The sequence below is a fragment of the Accipiter gentilis genome, chromosome 23 (assembly GCF_929443795.1).
Source record: "Accipiter gentilis chromosome 23, bAccGen1.1, whole genome shotgun sequence".
NCBI lineage: Eukaryota > Metazoa > Chordata > Aves > Accipitriformes > Accipitridae > Astur > Astur gentilis.
In genome coordinates, this window is record NC_064902.1 from 22580772 (window position 1) to 22589379 (window position 8608).

Genomic DNA, 8608 nt, shown 5'->3' on the forward strand with positions numbered 1-8608 from the left:
CTGACACCTCTCTTTAGCTTGACAGGTAGAACCGTATCAAACAGTGGGTTAAAAAATTGTTTTGGGGGCAATTAGTCTGCAAGAATCATTACTTTGAGTGTCCTTACCACTGAAAGACATTTCAGATGTTTTAATCTTGGCCCTGTTAACACTCCAAATATGAAAAAGGGCTGAAAAGAACCTGCCTTCCCTGTCACCGTGTGCATCCCCTGTGGCTCTCGCAGTATAATAAGGTGGTTGTGGGTTTGTGACACATGCCATTTTCTCACTCTTGGGGTATATATGCTAAACAGCATGAGTCCACACGAGCTGAATTTTTTGCCTGTCAACTGCCATAATAGGTCTCAGGTTTGGGCATTTTTCTAACGGAAAACTAGGTTGTCAAGGAAATAAATGTTTATACAGAACATTGGATTTATCACTGGAGTAAATCAGATGATGTTTGGGAAAAAAATAGTAGTGGAAGATATCTACAGCCATAGCAGTTGAATAGATCCCTCTTACCACAGTACCTGGGAAAGCCCTTCTTGCAGGGGGTCTCCCTGGGAGCTCAGCTCACCCGAGGAGCTGTGGAAGGAGAAGCAGCGCAGCGAGGACCTGGGAGCCCGGAGGAGAGGACGAGGTTGTTGCTGCCGGTGGACGGTCCGGCCCATCACGCCGGGTACGTAGGCTTGGAGGTGAGGACAGACCGGAGACCTGCCCTGACCTAGACGTTCATCACAGCTTTCAAGGTCAAACTGGGCAGCTGCTGGGAGATGACTTTAGAAGTTCACGGTGCAGATGATCAGCAGGACTGGGTTTTTGGTCACCTTAAGTTGCCCCTTATTAAGAAGACACAGTTGCAGAGCAAAGAGTACTCATTTCCCAGATCCCAGGCTAATACCACGCAGTCGTATCATTGGCTTTGGTCTTTAATCATTCCAGATACACAACTCCCACCGATGTCAGCACAGGTTTTGCATTCTTGCAAAATCAGCATCTTTTTTTACAGCAAAATCACGCACTCAGCTTTAGTGGGATCTGGGTGGGAAAAACACAGTGAAAAATCCCAGGCAAGTCTCCTTTTCGACCTGACTTAAAATGAAAAATGCAGTAAATAGCACTCAGCAGAGATCTAGGGAAATGCTGTATGACTGCATAGCAGCAAATGGTACACTTGCTTTTGAGACAATGTCTTTGTGTAAGCACAGACGTGTATACAAATATACTTTTAAAAAATCAAGTTTCGTGTATGGACTGAAAACAAAGACTTCCTACGCGTCCACATTGCAATCCTACATACAAACACAAGGCTTTTGAATTTGGGTTATGAACACTGAAAATGAAATGTTTACATTCATGCATCTTCTACTGAACTAATTTTAAAACATCTGTTTAAACTCTGACCGTGGAGTACTGGCTCCGTGGAAGTAAAGAGTTCACTGTATAGTGGGCTATAATCTGCCTGCGTGTGCTCCTGGATAAAATAAGGTTATCTGAGGTAGTACCACTTTGCTAGCCTCAACCAACTCCAAAGAAAGAGAATGAGAATCTCTTTAATTAAGGTTATCAAGTTACCTTGCATTGCCGGGCTTTCACTGCAGAAAGGATGTGGTTCTCGCAGGTCAGTCGATATATGGGATCCTTAGGGCAACTTGCTCATGCCTCCATAGCCCAACTTCTCCTTTTTTTTAAGCGATACCAAAAGTTTGACCTGCAATGACTTCAGCGTTTGCCTGCCATTGCCTTTCGGGTGCAGGGTCCTGTCACACAGAGCAAGGAGGAGGATGCTCAGCTGCATTTCTCTCCCCCCTGGACGCTGTAAAGGCATTGCCAACCCCTTACACTGCCATCCTCGGGCAGGTGCGGGTCCTCTGGGATACGGGAGCATCAGGGAGCAATGCATGGGCAGGGCCACAGAACTGGCAACTCCCCAGGAGAGCAGTAAATAGTTTTTCCCTTCTACATTTTTGTACTTGCTAAGATACAACCTTGGAAAACATCTCTTACTCCATGAATCATTCCTGTGGGCAGAAAAAAAATACTTTTTCCTAAAAATAAATCAGAAAGCCTCACAAAAATTCATGAGTTTATCAAATTTTTGAAGGACTGAAAAACTCTTAAACTTAATTTAGGATTCAGTTTTTCCCCTGCAGTTTCTCAGCTCTGGTAGGAGCTGCAGGTATTTGAGTCTGGAACACAGATATTTTCAAATTTATTGTTGGTATGACAATGATTACGTAGCCCATTGAAATCGAGTGGTGTGATTTAGTGTTTTGGAGGCATTTGTCATGTTTGATGAATGCATCTGGTGATTCAGGGCAATGAAAACGAGAGATTTCCAGCCGGTGAGAGATAAGGGATGCTGGCTGATACATAGGGTTATGGCAGTGGCTATATAAGGTTACAAAAATTTTATTTGTTTCTCATTTAGAGTTTTAGAGGAAGATGGGAAGGAAGATATGCTTTAGCTGGCTCTCCAAGGTAGAGCTAGATAGGCTGTGTAGACATTTTTAATGCTTTGACAAAACTTACTTGGGAACTAACTAATATTTTCGCTTTCTTATGTTCCCGGTTTCTTGCCTGACATCACTTATCTGCACATAGCATCCATGCAGGTGCATTTGGGGAGACCTTGTGAATATCTCCAAATTACCTCAGCATTCAGAGTTTTGAGGAAAGTCATAGAAATACTTTGGGTTTTTTGTTTGCCTGCTGTAAAGCACACTAAGGTTTGATACAATGCCAGCTGGAGTCAAGGGGAAACTGCCTTGAGACTGGGTCCAAAATGCAGACATTTTCTCAAACAAATCGAGTCAAACAAGCCTCAGAAATTTCAGCCATATACAGATAGCGTCCAATAATATACATGGCACTTTGGTTTAAAGTTCACAGATATAAACAGCTTCTCATGAAAACACAGTATTTTGAAGTGTGGTTTATATTGCGTCTTTGTAAAGAAATCACCTCACTGTAAAGCACAGGGACATCCCGTTTTAAATGCAGGATGCCAGAGAAAGCACTTGGAATCCAATTTGATTTCTGTATTATCACCGAATCACCGATGGCTTTCAGAGAGCAGAGATGTCTTTATCAAATATGGTGAAGAGGCACAAGGTGGAGGTAATCGACAGCTCAGAAGGGCCATTACAGCCTGCGACAGAGCCATCTCCAGTTCCCTGAAAGCCATCATTGCTACAATAATATCTGGTAAAGAACATAAAAAAAGATGTCTTTCCTGATGCTTTTCTATCAGGCATTTGCTCTGCCGTAAGTTACAGTAATTCAGTAGGAAATATCCCGCGTGTGAGCCTGAGAACGGCAGTCTCCGTGGATTTGAGAATTACCTCTATGTCCACCTGTAGGTGAGCAAAGGGGGCTGCAGTGGCAACCCAAAGATAAGGAGAATATGGAAAACACGAGGCCGCAGGCAGCAGCCCGCCGGGAGACCCCACGTTCTCACTACCGTCACCGTTTTCTGATGAAGCCATACTCTGTGGCAGCGGTATGATCGAGATTAAAGGCAGTAACTTCTTCTAATATTGGAAACATAGCATTTATTCACTTCTCATACATCTTTTTTGGGGTCAAAAGAGATTTTTTTCCCGCTGCCTTACAGCCCATGGATCTGACAGGTGCCTAAAGCTAGATAGAGGCTCTGCTTTCAGAAGAAACCCACACCTGAAATTCTGAATACATGAGAGATGCCACATTGTATTTTTCAGAAATTGGCTTGTAAAAACTCCCACATTCCTACCAAATGTCAAGTTAGATCATTGCACCGCACCTGCCCTAATTCCCCTTCAGAGGATCCGTAGCGCGTTGTTCATCACTCCCTGCCCTACACAGTTGTCTTGCAGAGTTATGTGCTTTCCACGCCAGAGGAAGCTGACTTCGGTAGTGAATGGACTATATTTCAGTTTGACAAATTCGCAAATCCTTTAGGGATGCCGTCAAATGCAAAGCGCTCTGTGAATACGAGCTGTCACTCCACCGAATTCAACACAGCTCTTTGCAGAGCAAGGTGCTGTCGGGGTGCAAGAGCTGGTCACCGAACACGAGACGTTTAATGCGATGATTAGCTTGATTGTGCTCCAGCCTCTTCCTCATTTGGCCTGCCCGCAGCCAGAACATTTCCAGTCAGTCTGCGGAAGTTTCTGTTACGAGGGGATGTATTTGTCACGCTAAAATAGGAGATTTATATGCAGGCATGCATTTATTGAAAGCTTGTCCAGAAGCATTATGTGTCCAAGCAAGCCCGTTTGTTTTTCAGCTTACTATAAGCTTCAACTTCCATGTATAAGATCCACTGAGAAATACTGCCCGCTGAAATCTGTCCCAATCAGGTAACTGCTTCTGATCTAGGATCCCCATCATATCAATCAGTGTTTAAAAACTCAATAAGGCTGAGCTATCACAACAAATTCCTCCTTGAAAAAAGGTGCTAAAAAGTGTTTGGTTTTCTCCTTCTCTACTGTTATTATTTCCTTTGATTTCTGGTTTGGTAAATATTACGCATACATTGACTCATAAGCTATTGAGCCTTAAAAAGTTGTGATTAATGTCAGTCTCCAAGCCTATCCCGTTTAAATTTCCCCTCGATTTCAGCATTTTGCCCTGAAAAGTACGGAGTGCTTTTAGCTCATGGAGTTGTCCTTCCAAGGGGATGCAGCAGAAGCCCACCTACCTCTCCATCATTAAAACCACCGGTCGGTGGAGGCCAAACCATGCCCAGCAGAGCTCCGCTTTGTGGAACGGCGTCTCCTCCACGAGTAACCCCGTAAGGTCCGTGGGGAACGTACCTTGCTGGAAGAAAAGGTGAAGAGTCTGGCCTGGAAGAAACATCAGGTGATTTGTGCTGTACATATTAGCCAGCTTCTCGGTATAAATTTCATTCACATGCAGTAACTGCAAAAAGACACAGTTTTGCCGTTCTCGCGCGTGGTGCCTCTTCAACACCAATGTGTGTCTTCTGCTGCAGACTCCTCACTAACACTTTCAACCCAGCTCTTCAAACCTATTTTGTTTATGTATATGGCTGTGAGAGCCTTGAAATCAGGGTCTCCGTAGGTGAAGGAGAAATATTTACTGTAGTTGAATAAGTTGTGAAAACACCATGCAACCACAACTCAGGTTAGAGGCTGTTTAAGGCAAAAAGAAGGGAAATTGAGGATACCGTTGCTTCAAGAGCAGATGAAGAACAATGCTTACTTCACTAACGGATATTTGTAAGTAAATTCAGATCTGCCGGTGCTAGTCCATCTTTCTGAAATATTTTAGTCTCTAGCTTTCAGATGGAAATACTGCATATTAACTAATACCTCCTTTTACCTTATGGTATTTAGGGTTTCCAAAGAAATATATTCCATTCATATTCAGTAAAAGCAAACCCATGTTCTGCTGCAATTAGCTGAGCTTTAACTGAATCTGAAGCTTGGCTTTCATTTAACAAAACCAGCTTTAGATGTACTAGAGCATCAATCCATATAGTAGTACTTATAAGGAATAAATTGATTTTCTCATTGTTCTATGTTGGCTAAAAATTATTCGATTAGGTATTTAGCTGCTAATGGAAACTCATTAGTAGATTTTCATTTCATGCTTGTTTGCACCTGCAATCCATTTCTTCTTGTCCAAAGGACTGTTTCATTTAGGTTGCATGCTATAAATTTTCTTGCATGTAAACTGATAAGCATCAGCCAAAATTCAGTATACGTTCTGAAATAGCTCAGGGCCATCGTTTTTACAACAGCATCATTAAAGCAACAGATCTCTGGTGATTCATTGTCACTTATTACTGTGCATATTGATGTTCCAACTTGCCTCCTAGTTTACTCGTTAATTTTGTTATCTTTGCTAGTGACAGTCCCTTGACGTCTTCCTGTTTGCTCTTCCCTTGCATTCTCCCGGAGCTCCGCAAGGCTCCTGTCCATCCTTTTTAACCCAAAGACGGGACACGCCTAACTTTGGGCACTGAGGTAGGCCAGGGTACCCCGTTAGTCCAGGCGGGTCACCCCCCCCGTTTCACCCCTGAGCCACCACCACGTGTTCAAGCTACCTAATTTTACGGGGGATGTAAATTCTCCCGCAGGGGCTTCCCTGGTACCTCGCAGGGGCAAACCCTCCAGCTCTGCTTGGCGACTCCATCGCTTAAATCCCAACAACATTTTCAAACTATGAGTGGCAGCGAGGATTAAGTACTGTGCATATACCCAATTATTTGAATGTATTACTTCATGTTTCAGCCATGATTAAACTAGAATGCCAAGCTCAGATGGCATCTTTTCGCAGAGTAGGCTGCATTCGAGGGTCAAGAGAGACACTGATTGAAGACTGACCTACAAAAATCAGTCTCTTTATCAGGCTAATATAGCATTAACATCAGTGCAGTCATATTTTTAGCTGTTCCTGATTTTTAAACCATCATCTACACCACTATTAACCCAGTTTAGCTGCACTTAACTTGCTTTGATTCACGCTACATATTTGTGGCAGTTATTCTGCACCCAGAGTTTGAAAATCAAGTGGAAGTAACTCTTGCAATAGCAGGAGTTTATTCTGATTATGTTTACCCCCCATTACAACTTCAGTAATTCTGAGCTTAGCATAACACTGACAGATCAGCAATGCGGGGCCGGAGGTTTGAGCCTCAGCCACATTTTCATGCGAGTTCATGGGCCTGCAAGGGACAAGAAAATATCACCAGTCCTCCCGGGGCTCAGACTCACCGAAGCTTTCTGTGGATAAAGGAAACCAGCGTCATATCATTGTAATATCATCATAATTATCACAGTGAAGATCTCTGATGTTCAATAAAACATATGCTCAGTGGTCACTTGTTTTACTTGGAGGCATATGTTGTTACCTGTGTTGGAATAATATCCTGTTCTAACCCAGCCAAATCCAGCGACTCTGCCATCTGGTCATTTTTTATAGTTTTTTTAACAATATAGCTCAACTACACTTTTAACTGCGCAGATCAAAGGAGAGTATTTTTGCCCTTAAACCATTAGGTAAGAAAACGAGCCTAATGATCCCGAAAAAGTGAACAGGAGAGTGGCTGCAGTCTGGTATTTAGAGGGGGACCAGAGGAAACCCTTCCGTGCAGACCAGCAGGACGGGCTCCCGCCGGACGGACAACCATCGAGCCGAGCCAGCTCTGCCCCGTGGTGACACCTTACCTCTTGTCCCCAAGACCTCCTTGGTCCACAGCAACACAGGAATGGCGAGATGGCTTCATGGCTTCAGCTCAGGTCCCACCTCCCAGTTTCTCACGCGGGCAACGTTCTGAGACAGAAGCAAAAAGGCTTTTCATGGGTATGAATGGGATGAGATGCTTTTTTTAAGGAGATGTCTTCAAAGCAACTTCAACTAGCGACAACGTTAAAAAGCGAGGCACTTGGCCATGGACTGCTTGTTCGGTAGGGTAGGGCCACGTCTCATTATGATTTGTCCAAGTATAGGGAGCACAACATGCCCAGTTTAAACTTTTCCTTCCCCATCTTTCTACTCCGACGTCCTGATGTGTTTATAGCGTTGGGATCTCCCAGGTGATGCAGCACGAGGGAATCAGCCCCAGGTGAAGGAGGAAGAGCGTGCTGCTTACCCTGCTCACCCGGGGTCTGCTTCCATCTCCCGGTCAGGAACGCTGCTAACTTTAGACTTATCACTGTCTTCCTTTCTTGCTCTTTCATCTCCCTTTGCTCTTGCTCACGGGAGACAGAAAACATAGCTAAATCTCAGCTAGACCCCACACAAGTAAAAAAGCAGAGTAGTCATCCCTACTTACCCATCCAATATTCCTTCAAGCATTTCCAGCTTAGTCACAGACCACCCTGAGCTATACTACTGAATGCCGATTGAAAGGCTCCTGCTGGTAGAAACTAGAGGTAAGGAGTCCAGAGATTAGAGATGTAGGCGCAGGAGTAAGGGATGACCATAACTTTCACATCCCAAGTTGCTGGGCATTTTATTTTGGAGTTTGGAATTAAAAAAAGCCCACATCCTGGTCAGTGAAGCAGAATGTGACCATAATAATTATGTCACACTTTGGTTTTATATAAAAGATGAAAAACTTGTTCAACTTCAGCAGAATTATTCTGAATTGTTCCAAATACGAGAACTGAATCTATTAGTGCTGTGTACTAATACAGCCCCCACACAGAAAAAAAATACAGTTACTGTAAAAATATCTATCTTATCAACCAGCTTAACCCTCTGAGGGTCTGCCCATATTCCCCACCAAAGAAACTGAGAACAGGAACGGGTTCTGAATGTGCTTGTTAAGTGGTCATGATCAATACAAATCTATTTTTCAATTAAGTAGAAGATGCTGGGTGTATGCACATTGCCTGCAGGCCAAAATAGTTTTGAGTAAAACTGGATTTCAGAATATAGACTTGTGTTGTTCTTGCCCTGTCTTTTAAATGAGCTTTACCAGCATGCAGCTCCAATCCTTGTGAACTCTGCCGATTAAATTTCCTTGCAGTAATGACCACTAGGAATTAGTGAAATGTTAATCTTCCCACCTGCTGTGTATGATTATACATGAGTCTAATCAACCTGATTACGAAAGAAAGCAATTTCTGCTTTTACAGAAATTTTTTGTTGTTGTCTGCTTTATTTCTTC

General features: G+C 43.3%; 1 long non-coding RNA gene across 1 annotated transcript; it reads right to left on the bottom strand.

The window, feature by feature from the left end:
- Positions 1-516: 516 nt before the first annotated feature.
- Positions 517-7259, bottom strand: LOC126049549 (uncharacterized). Its single transcript, XR_007509246.1, has 4 exons — positions 7161-7259; positions 4667-4811; positions 1558-2003; positions 517-821 (listed from the first exon to the last, which is right to left on the bottom strand). It is a non-coding gene; the product is annotated as an uncharacterized LOC126049549 (long non-coding RNA).
- Between the last annotated feature and the right edge of the window lie 1349 nt (positions 7260-8608).